Raw genomic sequence first — 23,468 nt, 5'->3', positions numbered from 1 at the left:
TCCCCCCTCACAGGCTAGCCCTTTTGTGTTTCTCCTGCTCTTCATCAACTCTTTCTTCATAGACGTTGCCACTAGACTTCGGGCCACTCGGTTGCCCACGGGAATCTCATTGCAAGGATCTTCACGTAATTATATCAACAGACACCCTTTTTTTTCCATAGAAGGTCATGCTCACAGGGACCAGGAACTCAGGCTCGGTTGTTTCCTTGGGGAAATCGGCCCACTACGATACAGGAAGAAATAGGTGGTTCCCAAGCACCACTCCTTGACTGCCCAGCACCCACCTTTTCTGGGCAAACAACTTTGGAACTGTGCTGTCCAACCTGGTCCAGGTTACAAAGTTAGCTGGCAGGTATTCTTCTTGGTCAGGTATGACTGTCATTCTTAATCATTCCATTAGTTACTAATGACAAATGCTGGGCAGTGGTGGTGCACGCTTTTAATCCCAGCACTCGGGAGGCAGAGGCAGGTGGATCTCTGTGAGTTCGAGGCCAGCCTGGTCTAGAGTGAGTTCCAGGATAGGCTTCAAAGCTACAGAGAAACCCTGTCTTGAAAAAACAAACAAACAAACAAAAAAAACCCAAAAAGACAAATGCAAATACATGGAGCATTTAACATAGAAAAGAACAGGAGACTGCGATGAAATCCAGTTGGATTTGGTGGTGGAGGGCGGAGGAAAGGACACGCTGCTGTCACTCACAGACTGGTCTAATGCAGAGGCCTGACAAGGAACCTGTTAGTATCTGCTGAAGAATAAGAGTTCCTTTGGGCTGAGGAGGGAGGGGGACTTGATTGGGGGAGGGGGAGGGAAATGGGAGGCGGTGGCAGGGAAGAGACAGAAATCTTTAATAAATAAATAAATAATAAAATAAATAAAATGTCTTAAAATAAAAAAAGAGTTCCTTCATTAACCAGAGGATGCCGGATAGTGCTCTCCAAGAGACTTCCCTTATCATTGCTCTCAGGGGGGGCATCAGTGAGAGTGTCCCCTCCAGAGACTATCAGCCCTAGCCTCTGTTCTCAGGCAGAAGTAGAGAAATCTGAGGTTGGCCTCTGGTAGTTGAACTATCATTTACCGTAGGTGGCTTAGCTGAGGTCGCTCAGGCAAGATGACTCTCTGATACTCTTATGCAGTGGCAGAAGGGTTCACTTTCTGAAAACTCCAAGGGCTGTCAAGCAGAGCCACAAGCCTCGGCAAGTCACACCCCGGAATCTGGACTCTGTCCTTGCCGTGTCTCTTGGCTCATTTCCTACACTCTGCCCTCCCCTAGCTTCGCTGTGCAGATTCTTGGCCTCTGCCCTGGACATGGGGAGCTGAGGGTGGGGCGGGGCTGATCCATCTGGCCCTCTGCTGTCTCCAGTGGGCTGTTGTTTGAGGGCAGGGCAGGCACTGCTGGGGGTGGGGGGAGCTGGGGAGGAAGGCCTCCTGGTTTCTGTGTTGTCCCCGGCTATTCTGTCCTTCTCCCTGCCTTTGCTTGCACTGGGAGCCTAGGACAGGGAATTAGGCTTTTGCATGCCTGAAATGTGATTTCTGGTTCTTGGTTCAGTTTGTTAACTGGCTCCAGGCAGAACGATGAGCTCCTGGCTGTGGACCCTTTTCCCCACCTTCCTGAAGGCAGCTAGGACTGAGGAGACTGAGGAGCATCTTTTTTTCTTTTTTAATTTAATTTTATTTGTGTGTGTACAAGTGTTTCCACAGGTGTGTGTGTGTGTGTGTGTGTGTGTGTGTGTGTGTGTGTGTGCAGGTGTTTGTGGAAGCCAGGTCCACCTCAGGTAGTCCACATCGTGTTTTGAGGCAGGGTCTCTCAATGGGACCTGAGACCCACCAATGGCTGGCCAGCGAATCCCAGGAATCCTCCTGTCTCAGCCTCCCCTCTCTGAGATTGCTAACACGCTGCCATGCTCAGCTTTTTACACGGGTGTTGGGGATCTTGCTCAGGCAAGTAGTTAACCAGCTGAGTCATCTCCCCAGCCCCAAGAATGCTATTTTCTTGTAGAACAGGCTGCAGACGTGGTCCGCACATACTATCGAGCTATCTCTTCCTCCTCTTTCGAAGTCTTTTCCATTTATAGCCTGTCTGCACATGAGTATTTGAGTATTGACACCAGATTTCATAACAGAGATTCCAGCTACTTTGTAACCTGGCAGTTACTGACCGTACAATTCAACACGCTAACAATTTTCAGTGTGAAGTTCAGAGGCATTGAGTTATCCATATTATTTTGCAGCCAACACCATCATCCTCGTCCCTTATCACTGTCCCTTTACCAGCCACTAGGAATGACCATTCTCATGCCCTTACTATCTTTGTGAATTTTATTTCTTTTGTTTTTTGAAGATAAGGTTTCTCTGTAGCTTTTTAAAAGCCTGACCTGGAACTAGCTCTTGTAGACCAGGCTGTCCTTGAATTCACAGAGATCTGCCTGCCTCTGCCTCCCTAAGTGCTGGGATTAAAGGTGTGTCCCACCACTGCCCGGTTATCTTTGTGAATTTAACTCGTCTTCACATAAATGAAATCATAAAGTATTTGTCTAATATCTGGCCTCATTTGCAGTGGCTTTCATGATGTCTTCACATCTGTATAACAGCATGCGCAAGAATTTCGCTCCTTTTTGGATGGTATCACGTTAGGAGTATACATGTGATTTATTTGTCATCCATCAGGATTATTTGGGTTGCTTCTGTATCTGGGCCATAGTGAATGATGCTGCCAAGAACCTGGGCAAATGAAAATGCAGTGAGTTTCCTGCCACCCACCCTTTGGGCACATTCCTGACATGGGCTTGCTGGACACACGGCCACTCGCCGTCTAGTTTGTTTGAGGAAGAGCCATTTGATCTTCAAAGAGGTCCACCATTTCACATTCATGGCAGGAATGTTCAGGGTTTACCTTTCTCGAAATCTCAGCCAACCCGTATCTCTGCTTTTGCCTTTGTTTCTCTCAATAGACTCCCGATTATATCCTTGCGGTTTGATTTGGACTCTGTGATGGTTCGGAGTGCCAGCCTCTTACAATAGCTAATTGATTTGTCCATTTCTTTTGGAGAAAGGTTTATTTAAACTCCTTGCTCATGGCTTAATTGGGTTATTCATTTGTCATAGCTGAGTGGTGGGAGTTTATATTGCTCATTCTTAAGCACTGTGGTTCCATGAATCTTGAGATCTAATAGAGGATCTGTCTCCTAAAACACATGTCTGAGGTTTTGTTGTTGTTGTTGTTTATAAATGATATGATATTTCCTGGCCTTTACTCTTCCATATGCATTTTGGAATCAGAGCCAGGCATAGTGGCACACACCTGTAGTCTCATCAACTCAAGAGACAGAAGAAAGAGAATCACCCGAGTCCGTGAGTTTAAGGCCAGCCTGGCAACATAGAAGGACCCCATCTCAAAAATAAATTTGAATTGGTTTGTTGGGTTCTTTTAAAATAAAATCATAAAATATTTCTAAGCTGGCGAGATTGCTTTGTTGGTAGAGTGTTTCTGCACAACCATGAGTACCTGAGTTCAAGCCCCAACCCGTAGGGAAAATATGGATGCATATAATCGCACTCCCGAGAAGGCGTAGACAGCTGGATCTCTGGAGCCCAGTGGCCAGCCAGCTTGGCTATTGGGTGAGTGCCAGACGGGGCTGAGAGATGTTACTCAACATTGTCCTCTGGCCTTCGTGTTCACATGTGCCTGTATACATATGTGAATAAACACAAAAGCACACATATACAGCACACACACACACACACGTGCATGCATGCACACTTGCTAGGACTTTGGTTGAAAACACCCAGAATGCTTGTGCCAATTTAGAGAAAAGTGACATGTTCATGATACCAAGTCTTTCTGTCATGAACAGAATTTTGTCTCCATTTGTTCTTCTTTAAGGACTTTTAGTAAAGGTCTCCATAATGGGATTTCATGTGTTTTCTTAGGTTTATGTCTGTGTATACTGTCTGTGCTTTGGTGGCCTCAGGTTGTCCTGGCTTAGGGCTCACTCTCTTCACAGGCCCAGACCTTTGTGTTTCTTCTATTCCCTGTCTTTTCTGTCTGCACAGAAAATGAATATTTGTTGATTGATATAATGACATGAAGACTCTTGAGATGAAATCACTGTGGATCAACTGAGTGACCTGAAGTCCAAATGGCAATGCCTAGGAAGGTTTTAAGACTGTCCTTTTCCCATCGCTAGTGTGGCTGTCAGTCTATTTCAGATCTAGGTGGTCAACCAAAATAACCCGTCCCCCTGCTCATGAGCATGAAGTGCCCCACCCCTGCCCAGTGCTGGGGATTGAACCCAGAGCTTCCCAAATGCTAAGCAAGAGTTCTACCACTGAGCTGCACCCTCAGCCACAGGACTATGGGTTTTTTGGTCAAGGGATGGTCACATGACCCATGGAATCACTCTATGTGTGGCTGCAGGGAAATCATAGTCCATGTCTTTGAAATTGTTATCTGCAAAGACCATGTAAGCAGAGGCCACCAATAGTCATTTCTGTCACCCCATAGAAGAAACCATGATTGCAGAGAATACCCAATATTATCTATAACCAAATTATCCAAGTTCATAATAGATTTCAGAAAAATTTTAGACATGAAATCAACCCAAACAAGTCAATTTCGCTTTCATTTACCACTAATCGCTAGAAAATAGAATTTTACAAGATACCAAAGCTGGAACAGGTCAGAAAGGAATGTCCCAGAAGCCTGCAGAGGGTGTGCGGTTCTGCTGACTCAGATTTAGAGCTCCCGCCTCCAGAACTTCTAGCTAACACATTTCTGGTGTTTGCGATGTGGCGTGTGATGTGTGGTAGTCCAGAGGGGCTGTTACATGCCGAGAAGGATTTTTATTACGTTTCTGATGTATTTGTTTGTGTGTACACATGTCACAGCATGCGTGTGGAAGTCAGAGGACAACTTTCAGGAGTTGGTTCTCTCTTCTCAACACGTGGACGGACCCCAGGGATCAAACTCAGGTTGTCAAGCTTGGTGGCAGGGACCTTTGTTTGCTGTGCTATCTAGCCAACCCCACCCAGAGATTTGTGACAGGGTCTCTCACTGGGACCTGGGACCCTGACTGGATGGCCAGCAAGTCCCGGAATATAGAGAGGCTGAGAAAGTAAACCATCCTACCAGGAGTGCAGGGATTTTTGAAGAGGTACTACTGACTGTTAGACAATGAACCCCAAGGAACTGGGGTTTCTCTAGGAGTCTCTCATTGGAGAAGGAAAAGGCCGGGCCCTGATGCCAGCTGCAGGGGAGCATGTGTCCCAGGAAGAGATTTTTCACAGTGCTAACTCCACCTTACAGGACAGACACCAAACTTTGTGCCAGGAGCCTAGACAGCACCTCGTCAGAACTACTTACTTATTCACGCCTCTTATTGCCCCGTTTAAACTTAAACATCATGTCCGGACCCAAAGATGGACTTGGAGGGTCACTGATCCCCTTTATACGGTCTTCTTCCCAGTGAGGCTGTGATGAGCAAACCCCTTCTCTGCTTCTATCACTTTCCTCCTCAGTGGCGGACCAAGGCAGGTCGTCAAGCCTTGCTTTTTTTTTAGGGCTTCCTTGGTCCAGGCTTTGACTCTTAAGGACTCTAGTAACCAGGAAACTAAAAGCAGCCACAGTACTTGACTGGGCTGTGCTGGAGCAAGAGAGCCAGGAACGAATGCTAAGTTTCTCCAGGTGGCCAGATAAGGAGCTAGGAACTCAGGTTCAGGGCTGTCTGGAATGCCTACCCCATGACAGGTGGTTTCTGAAGTGAAGCATTAAGCTGGGAAATCATTGCTGGGTGTCAGCCTGGACTTGGGGTCACAGGTTTATCACCTGGTGATCTTGTGATGTACGCGCCAAGAGGTCTGATGACTCACTGGTGTGTGCCTTGGTGAGGTGTCCTTCCCGCTAGACGTTTCAGGTGTGTAGATTGCACCATTCACTAATTGGGGTGTAGCTCATGAGTATGTGTGTGTGTGTGTGTGTGTGTGTGTATGTGTTTGTGTGTGGATGGATGGATGTTCGTGTGTGTATCCTTATTGTGTGTTTGTGTGTATGTATCTTTGTGTGTGTGCTTGTTTGTGTGTATATGTGTGTGTATGTTTGTTTGTGTGTATGAATGTGTGTGTATGAATGTTTGTGTGTATGGATGTTTGTGTGTATGAATGTTTGTGTGTATTGTTTGTGTGTGTATGCATGTCTGCGTGTGTATACTTTTTTGTGTATATATGTGTATATTTGTATGTTTGTGTATATATGCTTGTTGTGTGTGCATGTGTATTCATGTATGTTGTGTGTGTGTACATGGAGGTGAAAGCCAGGGAACAATCTCAAGTGTCATTCCTCTGGCACTGTACACTTTTTTCTTTTTTTGAGGTAAGATTTGTCACTGGACTGAAACTCTCCAAATAGGCTAGGGTAGCCCGCAGGTGAGCCCCAGGAAATCCTCCTGTCTCTACCTTCCCAGCGCTGGGATTACAAGCACGTGCCAGCACACCCAGCTTTGTGTGGGGGTCTTGGGGATCGACCTCAGGTCTTGTGCTTGCCAGGAGGCACATTACAGCCACATTATCTCCCGAGCCCTCCCCACTGTTATGGTTTTCATAAGCCTGTGCTCTCCTAATCGAATTCAGTAAGTTCAAAGGTCATACATTTTTATTAGTACAAATAGATTATTTATCATCTTGCACCCCATGGCTGTGCTGGACAGGTGAGGAGTCCTTCTGCCTTAGTGCCTACATGCGGTGGGGGGGGCGGGGAGCTCAGAGGAGATTGCGGCTTTACACACAATGGGGTGACTAAAGGCAAAGACAGCCAGCCAGAATGGCACTGTTCTATAGCAAGTGGGAAAGAGCGCAGCCTGCTCCTCACAGCCACTTGGGTGCCCTTTACCCAGGTGATAACGTTGAGGTCCAAAGAGGTTAATATCTGCCCAAGGTCCATAAGGGTAAGAGCAGATCTGCAGCTTGTAGTTTAGTCCACATTCATCTTATCTAAATGTGTGCGGGTTTCTAAACCAAGAAAGAGGACGTATGTGTGTGTGTGTCTGTATATCCATTCTTGTGTGTGAGTGTGTGTGTGTGGTATCCATTCGTGTGTGTGTGTGTGTGTGTATGGTGTCCATTCTTGTGTAAGAGTGTGTGTGTGGTGTCCATTCTTGTGTGTGAGTGTGTGTGTGTGTGGTGTCCATGCTTGTGTGTGTGTGTGTGTGTGTGTGTGTGTGGTGTCCATTCTTGTGTGTGAGTATGTGTCTGTATATCTATTGTGTGTGATTTTGTGTGTGTGGTGCCCATTCTTGTGTGTGAGTGTGTGTGAGTCTGTTTATATGCATTCTTGTGTGTGAGTGTGTGTGTGGTGTCCATTCTTGTGTGAGAGTGTGTGTGTGCATCCATTCTTGTGTGTGTGTCCATTTGTTGGAGATTATGAATAAAGTAATCCCACACCAGCTCAGAATTGAGTACAATAAAGGGGTTCTTTATTTAGGGGGAACTCATAGATCACAGTTCTCTACATGGGGAACAGGAACCGAATCCAGCAGCCATATGAGAGGGGAGAGGGAGAGAGGGCGTGCTAGTGTGCACCTTTTTGGTATCCAAGGCCATGCCCAACCTGGTCCAGTTTCTCAAAGGACATTAGCTGAAGGAGGTTCCCAAGCATCCGTTCTTGTGTGTGAGTGTGTGAGTGTGTGTGTGAGTCTGTGTATATCCATTCTTGTGTGTGAGTGTGTGTATATCCATTCTTGTGTGTGAGTGTGTGTATATCCATTCTTGTGTGTGAGTGTGTGTGTATATCCATCTTGTGTGTGAGTGTGTGTATATCCATCTTGTGTGTGAGTGTGTATGTATATCCATCTTGTGTGTGAGTGTGTGTGTGAGTCTGTGTATATCCATTCTTGTGTGTGAGTCTGTGTATATCCATTCTTGTGTGTGAGTGTGTGTATATCCATTCTTGTGTGTGAGTGTGTGTATATCCATTCTTGGGTGTGAGTGTGTGTGTATATCCATCTTGTGTGTGAGTGTGTATATCCATCTTGTGTGTGAGTGTGTGTGTATATCCATCTTGTGTGTGAGTGTGTGTATATCCATCTTGTGTGTGAGTGTGTGTATATCCATCTTGTGTGTGAGTGTGTGTATATCCATCTTGTGTGTGAGTGTGTGCATTCCTGTGTGTGAGTGTGTGTATATCCATCTTGTGTGTGAGTGTGTGTGTATGTACCCATCTTGTGTGTGAGTGTGTGTGTATGGTGTCCATTCTTGTGTGAGAGTGTGTGTGGTGTGCATTCTTGTGTGAGAGTGTGTGTGGTGTGCATTCTTGTGTGAGAGTGTGTGTGGCGTGCATTCTTGTGTGTGAGTGTGTGTGTGCATTCTTGTGTGTGAGTGTGTGTGTGTGCATTCTTGTATGTGAGTGTGTGTGTGCATTCTTGTGTGAGTACTTAAGGACAACCTCAGGTGTTGGTCCCCATTTCTACCTTGATTGAGTCAGGGTCTCTCTTTTGTAGTTCGCCATGGCATATATCAGGCTATCTGGCTTTCAGGGATTCTCCCATCTTCATCCTCCATCTCCAGCTACAGCAGAGGTTCTCAACCTGTGGGTCTCGACCCCATTGGGATCAAACGACCCTTTTATAGGAGTTATAAGACCATCAGAAAACATAGATGTTTTCATTACAATTGATAACAGTAACAAAATTACAGTTATGAAGTAGCAACAAAAATAATATTATGGTTGAGAATCACCACAGCATGAGGAACTGTATTAAAGTGTCACAGCACTAGGAAGGCTGAGAACCACTGGCACCATAGGAACATGGGAATTATAAACACACTCTGTAGTAATAAGGGGCGGCGGGGCTGCGTCCCCTGCACCCCAGCCGCCCACATGGCTAGCTTATGCCCGAAATAACAACACACAAACTCTATTCATTTAAACACTGCTTGGCCCATTCTCTTCTAGGCTAATTCTCACATATTAATTTAGCCCATTTCTAATCATCTGTGTTGCGCCCCTATGTGCGCTTACCGGGAAGATTCTAGCCTATGTCCATCCTGGGTCGGAGCTTCATAGCGTGCGTCTGCCCAGGAGCCAGGAGCATGGTGTCTCTGCTCTGGCATCTGCTCCAGAGAGAGAGCTGTCAAGACTGAGCTCACTTCCTCTTCCTCCCAGCGTTCTGTTCTGTTTACTCCTCCCACCTATCCTCTAACCAATAAAATGGGCCAAGGCAGTTCCTTTATTAGCCAATGACCTTCCTCCATCAACACTCTACTGTGTCCAGGTTTACAAGTAAAAAACTGGGGATTCAAACTCAGGCCATCACGCTTTTGCAGCCACCCCTTTGCCCACTGAGCCGTCTCTGCAGCCCCTAAACATGCTGTTAAATGCTATGCATTTCTCCGTGATTCACGCTGCAAAAATGGCATGCATCCAGAAATGTACACGTTTAGCAGCTGCTCCAGGATTCCGATTCCGGCAGACACACACTTTGAAAACAGTGCTTCTCGTAAAGAGAAGCTGAAACGCTTCTCGCAGAGAGATGGGAGTACTCAACCACAGAAACCCTCTGGGCTGGAAGCCAGGCATGACGGTGCACAGCCAATATGCCAGCACTCCAAAGGCTGGTGGCAGAAGGAGCATGAGTTTGAGGTTAGCCTGGGCTACAGCGGAGTAAACCTTGCCGCAAAACATACACACACAAATATACTTTTAAAAAGATCTAAGCTTTGTTCTTTGTATTTAAGGCTAAAGGGACTATGAAATGGAAACATACCTCATTTCTTTCTTTCTTTCCCTTAGGGCTAGGTATCTCCACCTAAACCCCAGACGAGTACAGGTCATTCAGCTTGCCTAAAGAGGTGTAGCTTTTCCCCTTGCTAACAAAGACCCTGGAGCAAACACATGTTGATACTTTGATTTTGTTTGCGTGTGTGTGTGTGTGTGTGTGTGTGTGTGTGTGTGTGTGTTCATATGTGTGCAGGTGAGTAAGATAACAACTTTAGCAAGATCACTTCTCTGCTCCCTTTGCTTGGGTTTCTTGAAAAAACTCAAGTCTCGGCTTGCAGAGCAAGCATCTTTACCAGCTGAGCCATCTTGCCAGGCCACGGTTTTGGATGTCTTTGGAACAGGGTTTTATGTGTTTCACTCTGGCCTCAAATGGAGCTCGCTGTGTTCACGGATGACCCTGAATTCCTAACCCTCCCGCATCTTCCTCCTGGATGCTGGGTTTCTATTGCCCTCAAGACGCTAGCGAATGTTCCAAGGAACCATTTCCTACCTCTACTGAAAATACACACTGGGCTCCTGGCAAATCCCTTTCTGTTTTTTTAGTAAGTCAAACCTGATGCTCCAGCTGTCAGATCTTGAAGTGTCCGCGACTGGCCAGGCAGAGACCAAAGGAAAAAGGCTTAGCTGCCATCTAAACACAGTGAACTTGGATGGGAAACAAAGTGGCTCCAGCGGCAAACACTTGCAGGACCGCCATGAATTTTCAGGAGCGAACCCGTGCTTGGCAAGGAATGAGATGAAAACTTCTCCCCACCCGGTGGCCCACATTCTCTTGAGCTTCCGTAGTTTAGGTTGGCTCCTGGGAAAGGCTGGCCATCTCCCATGCGTCAGGGAAGACACATGCATGTGAGGGCCAGGCACTGGCCTGTGCTCAACACAAGACATCTGACGGGATAAGAGCATGCCTGGCATTGCTTCTGGGCTGTCTGGCTTTGATAATTTAATCTCCTGACAGCCCAGGGAGGTGTTGGGATTATACATTTATTTGATAAATGATGAGATGGAGACACAGATATGCAGAGTGAAGGAGGAGGGTGTGGTGGTGATGGTACAGAAAGCAATCGAGGAAGACATCAGAAGTGACCTCTGGTGTGCACCCCCCACATATATGCAAATACACATACAACACACATTTAGCAAAAGAAGCCTACAAGTCACAAGGGCTACTTTTTAAATCTGACCTTAACAAACTTTAAATGCGTAGTTGTAAAGGAAATGTTTCAGTTCGTTTGGGGCTTCAGAGTCCTCAGAAGACAACTGGAGGCACTGCTAGTCTCCATCCTCACTGAGGGGTGTGTATGTGTGTGTGTGTGTGTACTCGTGTGTCCATGTGGTCAGGAGGTCGTGCACACACGCACAAGCGCATGGAGCCCGAAGGCATTGTCAAGTGTCTTCCTCTACTTCCCTCCACCTTGTTTCCTGAGACAAGGTCTCTCGCTGTATCTGGTGCCTGTTCATTTGGATAGACTGGCTAACCAGCACACCACTGAGACCTGCGTCCCAGCTCCAGTACCACAATCGTGTGCCACCATGCCTGGCTTTTTACTTAGGTGCTGGGGATCTGAACTCAGGTCCTCGTGCTTGTGTTGCCAATATTTTACCCACCAGTCATCTCCCAGCTCCTCGGTGAATTTTATTGTTAGGATCAAGTACTTGGAAGGCACTTCCTAATGACACACTGAGGTTATGGAATGAGGAAGGAAATGAGATTGAGTAAAGTAGTAGAATTGATGTTGGAGTTGGGTTCTAATGTCGTGAGGAGCCTGGACCTGTAGGAAGGAAGCGGTGTCCCATTTGCATCATGACATTACAGAAAAGCTTGAATTGCATTAAACATTGAACACGCACACTCAGACACAGAACTAGTCGATTCAGTGGTAGGGCTATCTGGGTATTCACAATAATGTCACGGCTCTAGCTGCAGCTCTTTTCAAGGTTTTCCTCTCGAGGCTATTTTTTACTTAGCATGTAAAGTGTAGCATGGTAAATTGGCTGGACCGGATCCATGCCTTGAACCCACAGCCCAAACTCATTTTTTTTTAACATGGGGCGTCCTGAGAGTCGTTCATTCTAATTCAGTGGTTCTCGGCCTTCTTAATGCTGTTACCCTTTAATATAGTTCCTCATATTGTGGTGACCCCAACCACAAAATTATCTTTGTTGCTACATCATAACTGTAATTTTGCTACTGTTATAAATCGTAATGTAAATATTTTTGGAGATAGGGATTTGTTGGAGGAAGGGTTCGCAATCCATAGGTTGAGAACCTCTGTTCTAATTGGACCAGTCTAGATTACATTCACCAACTCCTGCGTGCAAGTTGATAGCCTAAATCACATGTTCTTTCCTTAGAGTCTTAACTAGAGTCTGGTTCCTTAGAAGCATGTGGATCCCCTACGTGTTGAGAAGAGCGGCTGGCTGCGTTCCTGCCGCCCCGGCTCACGGCCGCCTGGCTAGCTTATACCCTGAAATAATTACACGGAAACTGTATTCTTTTGAAAACTGCCTGGCCCAATAGTTCCAGCCTCTTATTGGCTAGCTCTTACATATTGATCTAACCCATTTCTAATAATCTGTGTAGCCCGTGAGCTGGCTTACCAGGGAAGATCTTAACCTGCGGCTGTCTGGAGTGGGAGAATCATGGCGACTCTCTTAGAAATGGGTTAGATCAATATGTAAGAGCTGGCCAATAAGAGGCTGGAACTAATGGGCCAGGCAGTGTTTAAAAGAATACAGTTTCCGTGTAATTATTTCAGGGCATAAGCTAGCCATGCGGGCGGCCGGGTGCCGGGGACGCAGCCCCGCCGCTCTAATTACAACACCTACATGGAAATCCAGGCTTCTTACAGAATTGACCAGAGTGATCACAATATGGGAAGCTGTTTTTAAGATTTATTTATTAGTTTATGCATGTGTATTGCCCACATGAGTTTATGTGCCCCACATGTATATATACAGGAACCCACAGATATCAGAAGAGGGCATCAGATCCTTTGGATCTACAATGATAGATGATTGTGATCCACCATGTGGGTGCTGGAAACTGCAGTACTGACTGCTGAGTTGTCTCCCCAGCCCCGGGAGTTGCCTTTATAAAATCAAAAGGACAGGAAGAAGGAAGCTGCATATGAGAGCAGCTGCAGGCTGTGTGGCTGCTGCAGACTGTTCTTTGTTCTCGAGAGTAAGTTGTGAAGTGCGTAGCCTGGGAGAGAGGATAGGCATTGGCAGTGCCTGGTGTGAGCTGGGAGTTTCACTGGAGAGTTCACCGGCACACTCAGGAAACAGGCCTCTCTCCTCACGTCATAAAGGCCTAGCTAGGCCTTACTCACTTCTTGCAATGTTTACCCTGCCTTAAACTTTTCGGTGCAGAGATAAAGAGAAGGGCGCTCACAGTCACAGAGAGTCAACTGGATACTGACTCGGAGCAAGAGGCCTTTTCTAATTGTACTTTCTACTTCCTCTTGGTATAGACCGCATGTCCCTGAGACACAACTGTGACCCCACTTCATAGACTGGGAGATGAGGAAGGACTGGGAAATAACTGACAGAATCGCTTAGTCCATAAATGGGAATGGGTTGAGATCCCTCATGACTGCTGACTATACAATCCACATGCAGGGAGCCAGGGTGGGATCTGGACCAGCCCCTGAGGATTACCTTGTACTGTGTATCAGGCAACCAGGCGTTGTCACCTACTCTGAAGCTTGAGTGTGTCCTGTGATGCATGACGTGTCCCGTGCACAGAGGCGCTGACAAGGGTAGGGTCTAAACTGGGGCCTCATTTGTACCTGCTCCAGGGGACTAAGGATGGAAGTCAAACCTGGGAGAGGTAGACAGGCAGCCACTGAGCATCCTGTAACAGCAATGCTTTATTTCTCATACCCTCGTCCCTAACAGGTATCGTCATCGGCCATACACGAGAGCTCTTTCCTCCCGGAACTGCCGCAAAGCCCCTTTGAGACAGGTGTTATTATTCTCCCCATTTTATAGATGAGAAAGCCAAGGACCATGGAAGCTGAGGTCGCAGCAGGCAGCTTGTCCCTGTGTGGTATACTCTTTCATCTCTCTGAAAAGTTGCCCATCCATCTTGAATGACTAGCCAATGGATGAGTCGGGGTTTGAACTCTCTTTCTGTCTGACTCCAGACTGTGAGCTAAGTACTTTGTTTCAAAGCCAACTTGAGGAGAATCATCCAGTGAGTGATTTGGCCTTGAGTCTCTTTCCCTGAAGAGAAGTCCTGTTCCCAGGAAAGCTTGTGGTCCTCTTATTGGAATAAGCACTTAAGGTCCTTCCTTGCACACCTGTGCATACTGGCATCACGGCTCCTCTTCCTCACTTCCCACTTCCTCCCTGAACAAGCCGCTTCGCTTGAGTTCCTCTAGGGAGTGGGAGTCTTCTGGACCTCTGCCACATCAGCCATGGGCTGATGCAGAGGGTGTGAGCCTCTCCGCGCTTAAGAACACAGCCAGCAAAGCCCGAACCTTGAACTGGAAAGGCCCGTGAGAGCAATCACAGGTATGACAGCTGCGGCAGGAGAAGGTGGCTGTGGGGAAGTGGATTGCCCCCCCCCCTTTTTATGTTCCGTTTTTAGCTGTGTTTTTTCAGAGCAAGTAGGTGCCATGGTGATGGGAGCCATAGAAATAGATGGAGTGCACCTCCCAGCACGGGGCTGCTGAGCTGTTCCCATGGAGATGCACCAGGGAAAGCCGGGGACTTGCCCCTGCAGCTGCCAGCTGCACCCTGGGATTAGGCCCTGGAGGCTTCTTACTGACTTTCTGGAGTCGTCCCAGGGCCCGAGAGTGCTCCATCCCTCCCAGAGAGAGCATCCTTGAGTCTTCCCAGGGAACCCATTTAAGGAACCTGACTTTTCTTTAGCACGGCCATCTTGCTCGATAGTCACCTTAAAACAAATCTTACGAGACCTCCTCTTCCCACAGTTGTGACCGCGCGTCTAGGTCCTGCCTGGATATAGAACTGGCACTGGGTTCACGCTGGATAATAACAAATTTAGGGTGGGGACTGAGTACTGAACATTTGGTGCTCAGGGATACTCATAAAATGTAATGTCAGAAGATCCAAGCCAGGAAGCCAGGCGGGGCGGGAGTGATCCTACTTGAGACTGGAGCTTAAGTCTGTGAAGCCTCACTGGAGCACAGGGAGGCCTAGACTCGACTATTTTTGGACACAGCTTTAGTGGACTTGGAGAGCCTTTGGAACAATAGCCGGAGCCATGGCTTTGCTCTTATGTAACCGAATCTGCAAGGCTGTGGATGTGTGCACAGACGAACCTGGTCAGAGCGCTGCTCTCCTCTGTCTGGATTCTGCATACTCTTCCAAATGTAACCCATGGGTAAATACATCAATCGAACCTAACTGCCTTAGATTGACTGGATCGAGCATAAGAGGATTAAAGCGTGTTATTGTTGCTGTTCTATAATATCTATTTCTGTTAGAAGACACTACTATCTGTATATTCTGAACATTTTCTTTCATATGTCAGTGCTCTTGGGTGGCACACTTCTTCAGGGGCAGTGCTAAAGCCGTCCTGGACTAAGGTATGGTTCTAAGACTAAGTGCTAACCAGGTGAAATTCATTTTACTTTCAGTTAAAGAAGCATGTACATGCCCCTAACAAAAGAGGTGGTTTTTTTTTAATTAGTAACATAGTCAATTTCATGAGCAGTTGCATAAATAGTTAGAAACTGTGAAAATTATAGTACTGGGAGATGCTAAGGGAACATCTGTCCTGGCACGCATGGCATCTCGCTGCTTGTCACTGAAGCCCTGTCCTAGCAATGGGGGTGTTTGAAGCTTCCAACCCCTCCAGTCTAGGAGTGATGTGTATGGTAGCCTTGGCTTGTAGGTCATGCCATTAAAGTAGGCAGTGCAAAGCTAACTAGACATCATTAAAGTAACCAACCGTCTGGCTTAACTTAGGACTCACCTAAGGGACCATGTGACTTGGCACTGACCACTGGCAGCATCTGCACTCAGACACCATGCAGATTCCTGGGTCTTATTTCGTGGTTACAGGAATGTGTTCTGATGGAGCCATTACAGAAACTCCATATTAAATAAGTAAACACGCGTGCTCTAGTTTCACAGGCCAAGCCAGCTCTGAAGCAGAAGGATGCTTTTCTTGCCCAGAGCAGTCCTGCCTTGGAGCTTTGCCCCTTGGTCAGGTTACTCTACTTGGCTAGGCGGCTCACGGCCCATCCACTGTGAAGGACCTGCTCCCTGATGTCCTGGGACTCTCAGCACGGGCATTCACGGTCATGTTGGCAGACAGTTACGACCAGGTTTTCAGAGTCATACAGTGAAGGTCTGGCTACACGAAACCTCCACACAAGAAAGGTTTGGGAGAGGAACCCCACGGCTGATCAAGGCCCATAGGAGTCTGAAGAAATTCTCTACGGAACTTTTACATGAATGTCCAATATTAGCTGTCACAATTACCATTTTTAAAAATGCATTTTTAAATTTTAAGTTTTAACTTCCTTAGTAAAATATTTCTTGCATGAAATTGTACTGTTGTTTGACATTTTTATGTGCATAGAGCAGTGTCATTAAGTTATCACCACCATCTTTTCCCGAAACAATTTCCGTCTTCTCAACCTGACACTCCAAACACTAACTGCCCGCCGTCTCCACTGCCAGCCCCTGGCAGCTCCCACTCTCTGCTGTGTCTGTGAACTCGACTGATCAGGGTCCCTCGTGTGAGTGGACTCTCACAACGTCTGTCTTTCCGTGTCTGGCTTGCTTCAGTTAAGATAATGCCTTCAGGCGTAGTCTGCTAGAGTGTGTGCCATGGTGGATGAGAGCTACCCCACTGTTTACATACTCCACGTTTTGTTTACCCACAATTTAATTTTACCATGGTTTATTTTTTCTCATTTTGTTAAGATTTTGAAAGAGTCACAAAATGACGAAAAGTCTAAGAACGGCAACCTCAGAATCCCTGGGTTATTTCACAGCATTCCCCAATCTTCAATGAATTATTTAATATCTTTATGATCTACAGTTTCCTCTGTTAGTGAGTTATAAACTGATCCTATCATTATTTCTATTTTTATTACATTTGATTGATTGATTGATTGATTGCTCGATTGATAGATTGATTTGTGTGCACGGTGTATGTGCAGAGGTCAGAGTTGGTGCTCTTATTCTACTGCGTCAGTCCTGGGGTTCAAGATCGGATTGTCAGGCTTGGAGGAAAGTGTCCTTGCCTGCTGAGCCATATCTCTAGCCCACACTCCCATCATTATTTTAAACGTTTATTTATTATATGTGTGTGGGTGTTTTATGTCTGTGCACCACAAGTGGACCTGGTGCCTGTGGAAGTCAAAAAGAGTGGGACAGGTCACCTGGGAAGTGGAGTGACAGACAGCTCTAAGTGTGAGCTGGAAATCGAACCCAGGTCCTCAGAAAGAGCAGCCAGGGCTCTGGAGTGCAGAGCCATCTCTCCAGGCCCACTATTCACTGTTTTAAGGCTCCCCCTTCCCTCAATGTGACCAGTGAGAGTTCACCCTGTGTTCCTTCTGAAGGTCTCATTATTCTTTGAACACACTTTTGCTTTCTGGAAAGAAATATTTCAGGATCATGCTACAATTTCCTTGCCCCCAGCAATCACAACGACAGATTGCATTTCTTAAACTTTCATTTCAATGATTTTAGTATGATTTCCTGGGTTTCTTTTCCCATTGTGGGATAAATAGCTTGACAAAAGTCACGGAAGGGAGGAAGGGTTTATATCAGTCCATGACAGTGGCGACTCAAGGAGCTTGAAGCATCCGGTCACATCACATCTGCAGACAGCAACAGAGCACAGTGAACCCAAGGGTTCAACTGCTTTCTCTGTGTTATACAGTCCAAGACCCACTGACCAGAGAATGGTCCTGCCCACAATTAAAATGAGTCTTTCTACATCAGTTACACAATCAAGAGACAGACATTCTTAGGGGCTATCCTTAACCTAGATAGCCCTGACAGGTGTGCCCAGAGGCTTGTCTCATGGATAATTCTAGATTCTATCAAGCTGACAACACCAACCATTATAAATAAAACATACATTGAATAAACTTTCTCATTTTGCCGTGTTTATGTGTATAGAGCTGTGTCATTAAAAACCTCTACTTGGGGGCTGGAGAGATGGCTCAGAGGTTAAGAGCATTGCCTCCTCTTCCAAAGGTCCTGAGTTCAATTCCCAGCAACCACATGGTGGCTCACAGCCATCTGTAATGGGGTCTGGGGCCCTCTTCTGGCCTGTAGGCATACACACAGACAGAATATTGTATACATAATAAATAAATAAATTTAAAAAAAAAAAACCTCTACTTGGTTTTGTGCCACGTGTGGACCTGGTGCCTAGAGAAACCAGAAAAGGATGTCAAATCCTCTGGGAATTGGAGTTATAGACTGTTGTGACCACCATGTGGGTGCTGGACATTCAACCTGAATTCTCTAGAAGAGGCCATCCTTTCTCAGCATGGATTTCCCCCAAGGAATCTCAATTCATTTTAACAGTAAAAGGTGTCCTCAGTCCAACAATCCGTGCATCATCAGACGGACTCATTCCTCCTGCGAGGTACTGCCTGCTCCCAGGCAGAGTTAAGAGATACGCACTCCACACACACAGACCTACATTCTTGAAAAATCTAGTTCTGCCAAGCACTAAACTAATTCCAGCATTTGAGAGGCAGAGGCAGGCAGATCTCTGTGAGTTTGAGGCCAGCCTGATCTACATATTGAGTTCTAAGCTAGCCAGGGCTATAGAAATGAGTTCCGGTCATAAAGTAAACATTCAATTCTAGGCAGCGATGCCCACTATGCCTAGGAATGAGTATCTCCTGATGCAATTCAGAAGTTCCAGAATTTGTTAGTGTTTTCCTTGCCATGTTGTACCTCCCCGGAGAGAAACAAAGTCCTTAGGATTCTAACCTGTTGAATTTTTAGATATAACCAAAATCTCCCCTTCGACACAGAGCTGCCCTTTCAGGCTGTTTGGACTCTCCCCCTTGCAGGCCAGGTCTGGGCAGCACTCATCACCACCATAGGAGCACATTCTCACTCCCATGGAGCTGAGACACGGCAGCCTAGGGGCTCTGACACCCTGCTTTGGGCCACTATGACTTTCTGTGCCCTGCTCTGACTTGTGGCTCCTACCTCTCTTTGCTCCACCCAAAGGCTTTAGGACTGAATCCTTTATCAAAGGGAAGGTGAAGGAACCACTGTTCCTCTTGATGGGAAATATTCATTTGTTAACAATTCTTTTCATATTGGGAGTACTTGAAGCTGACCTAGCTTTGACAATAAACAAATGCTAATTCTGACTGCCAGCATTTACCCCCTCTTTTGTCTCTATTATTGCCATGACAAATGTAATGAAATGTTTGTACAGTTAGGATGCCTTCTTCCTTACAGCAACATTTATTTTGCAAATTTGCAGTTGTATTTAGGCTACCACCAGCAACTCTCTTGGCAAACACTGAGCAACTCCCACCACAGAAATTAATGAGTAGAGACAAGGTCTGAACACCTACTCATTCTGTTCTCTCACTATCACGTGGAGGGACTCTGGGGAACTGGTCCAGAGGACAGCTATGGAAACCAGAAATGGCGTTTTATAACACTGCAAACTCTGAGTTCTTGTAAACAAGTCTTCTAGGTTAGCTTGAGCATCCAGGAAACGGACTGTATGTTCCAGTTTTTGTGTGGGACCCTCGAGGTCCCAGTCCTCTGTGTTTGTTGCTGACAGAGCAGAATGAGGTGGTATGGGAGAAGAGCATGCTATGTCCCAGTGAAGCCTTGCTGTACTATGTAGTTCTTGAACCACGGTTTCTCTGTGTAACACGTGCTGCCGTGAGTTGCTCAGCCCCATGGTGTATCACCTGCCTCTCTGGCTGCCTCCTCTCAGGGGTCCTAGTGAATGATGCTTTCGGTACCCATCCCCCTTGTAAGTGCTACCTGTGTGCTGGGTACTGTTGCTGGTGCCCCTGCTCTTACCACCCCCTCCCTGTGTCACATACGAATGCACAGAAAATTGGGTCCCTCCCTGAGTTTCCCTACTACTGTCCCTTCTGTCCAGACTGAAAAGGTCTTTCATTTTTACTCAAGCAAGCCCCTCTCCTCAGTTTGGACTCCGCTTCTTTTCCAGCTCCCATCCATGTAGCCTAGGAATGCTAAGCACATTATATTGCAGCTAACTGTTTACTTTTTTCCTCTCCACAGGAGACAGGCATGATGGTAATTATGTGTTTAATGTCTGTCTCCTGGGATGGTGAATCCCTAAGGGCGTAGGTTGTGGCTGTCGTATTACCACAGTGTCTCCAGCACACAGAGTAAGAAATGGAGACAATGCTTCTACAAGGCTAAATGGGAACCAGGCCAGGAAGTGACCCAAGAAGTACACATGCGCTAACTCATTAGGTCTGAGCTCAGCTATGAGGATCATACTATTGGTAGTCTGTGACCTGAAGGTAAAACAGACATGGAGAGGTCAGTGATTCCCCCATAAGTGTGCAGCTAGGTTGAGAATCCAACTTGCTCTCACTTGGATGATGGATGGATGGATGGATGGATGGATGGATGACAATGGATGGATGATAGAAGGATGATGGATGGATGGATGGATGGATGGATGACGATGGATGGATGATAGACGGATGATGGATGGATAGATGGATAGATGGATGATGATGGATAGATGGATGGATGGATGATGATGGATGGATAGTTGATGGATAGATGGATACATGGATGGATGATGACGATGAATGGATGGATGATGATGGATGATGGATGGACAGATTATGGATGGATGGATAGATGGATGATAGATACATGGATACATGAATGGATGGGTGACGATGGATGGGTGGATGATGGATGGATGGATGGATGGATGGATGGATGGACGATGGATGATGGATGGATGAATGAGTGGGTGGGTGAATGGATGAATAGATGGGCGAGTGTTTGAACAGATGGGTGAATAAGCAGGTGGATGATAGATGTATTGATGAATGAATGGGTAGATGTATGGATAGATGGGTAGATGTGAATTTCAGAATTCCAGGACTGCCAGGACTGTTACACAGAGAAACCCTGCCGAGAGAGAGAGAGAGAGAGAGAGAGAGAGAGAGAGAGAGAGAGAGAGAGGAATGTGAGACTTTTAGATGAGAAGAAAAGGCTCTCTTGAGAGTCTCTGGCTCCCTGGAGTTGGCTGAGGAGGGGGGCTTAAGAGTGGATGGAGGCCAGGACAGACATAAGGATGCATGGAAACACGTTACCCTCTCCACATGTAGGACTCCTGCTTTAAGCTCCTTTCCCTGTCACCTCCGTGTCCACCCTCCCAGAGCTGGTCTGTATGGATTTGAATAGAGGTGGTGTGCTTGAACATAGAGAATCACCAGCCTTGTTTCCTTCATATGTTGGAAAAGTTGTCTCAGATGAGGCACAAAGAGATGCCTCGTTTTAGAACTCTCCAGACAGCTCAGAAGCTAAGGATGTTTGCTGTCATATCTAACAATGAGTCCAATCCATGTGTATGTACATGCATGCACAAATAAATAACAAATAAACGTAAAAAATTTTAAAGAGCTAGCTCATTTAAAAAACTAGTTAAGTAATCTAGATTTCCTTGTCTGGATCTGGTTTGAATATGTGTCCTATGCTATTTAGTTGTGTGTTTGTTTGTTCTTTAAAGTTATTGGATTTTTTTAATGTTTTTTTTTTTTTGAGACAGGGTTCCTCTGTGTAGCCATGGCTTTCTTGTAACTTACTCTGTAGATCAGGCTGGCATCGAACTCATAAATCCATCTGCTTCTGCCTCCCAGTGTTGGGATTAAAGGCATGCGTTGCCATGACTAGCTGCTAGTTAGTTTTTTTTCTTTTTTTTTAATTTATTTATTTATTAAGGATTTCTGCCTCCTCCCCGCCACCGCCTCCCATTTCCCTCCCCCTCCCCCGATCAAGTCCCCCTCCCTCATCAGCTCGAAGAGCAATCAGGGTTCCCTGACCTGTGGGAAGTCCAAGGACCGCCCACCTCCATCCAGGTCTAGTAAGGTGAGCGTCCAAACTCCCCACATTGGAGCACAGGACAGAAATCTCAAGGTCCAAATCAGGAGCAGAAGGAGAGGGAGCATGAGCAAGGAACTCAGGACCGCGAGGGGTACACCCACACGCTGAGACAATGGGAATGTTCTATCGGGAACACACCAAGGCCAGCTGGCCTGGGTCTGAAAAAGCATGGGATAAAACCGGATTTGCTGAACATAGCGGACAATGAGGACTACTGAGAACTCAAGAACAATGGCAATGGGTTTTTGATCCTACTGCACGTACTGGCTTTGGAGGAGCTGCTAGTTAGTTTTAAATGCCAATTTGTCTACAATCAACTGGAAAGAGTCCCAGTTGGAGAGTTATTTAGATCAGACTGGTGTGTGGGCATGTCTGTGGGGGTTACCTTGATCTTTAATTGACCGAGTTCACTGTGGATGGAACCATTCCCTAAGCTAGAACACAAACTGTATGAATGAAGAAAGCTATCTTAACAGCAAGTAGGCAACATAAGTGTATTCATATCTCTTGGCTCTTGACTGTGGATATGGTTGACCAGACGTCTCAAGCTCCCGCCTCTGTGGTTTACCAGCAATAATGGACTATAACCTGAAATTATAAGCCCTTTTCTCTCCCTAAATTGCCTCTTGTCAGAGAATTTTATCACAGCAACAAAATAAAACTACATTACCCAGAGTTGACAAACTGAGCATTTACTCTCCCAGATTATGTGTTAATGGTATTTGAAGATAGGACCTTTCTGAAGTAATTAGGCACTAGTGGCTTCACAAGAAAAGAGAGACTTGAGCTAGCACACTTTCTCTGTCTCACCACATCTCTGCCCCACCACGTATGTGACTGATACCCTCTGTCCTGTCCGAGGGCATCAGAAAAGTCCTCAGTAGATGCCAATGCAAGGTCCTAGGATTCCAGTCAAACAAACTCAGATTGTATTTACTTTGCTTTTTTTTTGAGAGAGAGAGAGAAAGAAAGAGAATATCTGACTTGCCTCAAACTTATTGTGTAGCCCAATCTAGCCTTGGCAACCCTCCTGTCTCAGGCTCCTAAATGCTGAGACCAACGATGCGTGCCAACATGCCTGACTACTAAACTTCTAAACTCTATTTCTTTAATTTATTTATTCAAAGTTTTAGGTATTTTGCTATAACAACGGAAAAAAAGACAAGGACAAATGTACACATTATCTCCAACATAATCAGCCCTGGGTGTGTTCTATTAACTTAGTGGTCTCTAAATTATCTATAGGACAAACACCACTGCCATATACTCTGGGATTTTACTCGCTATCTGAAAATATTTTAGGATGCATCCCTAGAATTGAATTGCTTAAATTAAGCAAAGGACTAGCTCTGTGAAGGTGGAATTTCAGCCATGCACCATAGGGGTGGACCGGATATTTTTACTCTGGACTTTGGGTGTGTCAGACCCTGATGAGAGGACATTTGTCATTGGGGCCCATTATTGGCATCATTGATGCCAGGGAATAATAGTACTTATGATTTGATGGTTTGTTCTTCTCTAAAGGGAAAAGGAGAGCTCTTGATAGGAAAGTGGCTTCTTGGAACTCAGCCCAGACTCACTGTTTTAATCTTGTCTCCTCTCACTTCTAGAGGAAGATACCGA

At 46.1% G+C, this 23,468-nt stretch overlaps 1 protein-coding gene across 2 annotated transcripts in view; it reads left to right on the top strand.

The window, feature by feature from the left end:
- The window catches only part of Dglucy (D-glutamate cyclase), a 78,167-nt gene that overhangs the window by 5,723 nt on the left and 48,976 nt on the right, over positions 1-23,468 (top strand). The window contains exon 1 of one of the 2 annotated variants that reach the window (XM_041633257.1): positions 14,193-14,282. The exons of the other annotated variant lie outside the window; for it this stretch is intronic. The gene's annotated coding sequence lies outside the window, so the exon portion shown is untranslated. Of the gene's footprint in view, positions 1-14,192; positions 14,283-23,468 lie in introns of those variants that run through there. 2 annotated transcript variants of the gene reach the window in all.

The sequence above is a fragment of the Microtus oregoni genome, unplaced genomic scaffold (genome assembly GCF_018167655.1).
Source record: "Microtus oregoni isolate MIOR12 unplaced genomic scaffold, Mior012 000043F_ref0000047, whole genome shotgun sequence".
NCBI classification, from domain to species: domain Eukaryota; kingdom Metazoa; phylum Chordata; class Mammalia; order Rodentia; family Cricetidae; genus Microtus; species Microtus oregoni.
Note: the sequence above shows the minus strand (reverse complement) of the source record. Positions and strands in the feature narration are given on the sequence as shown.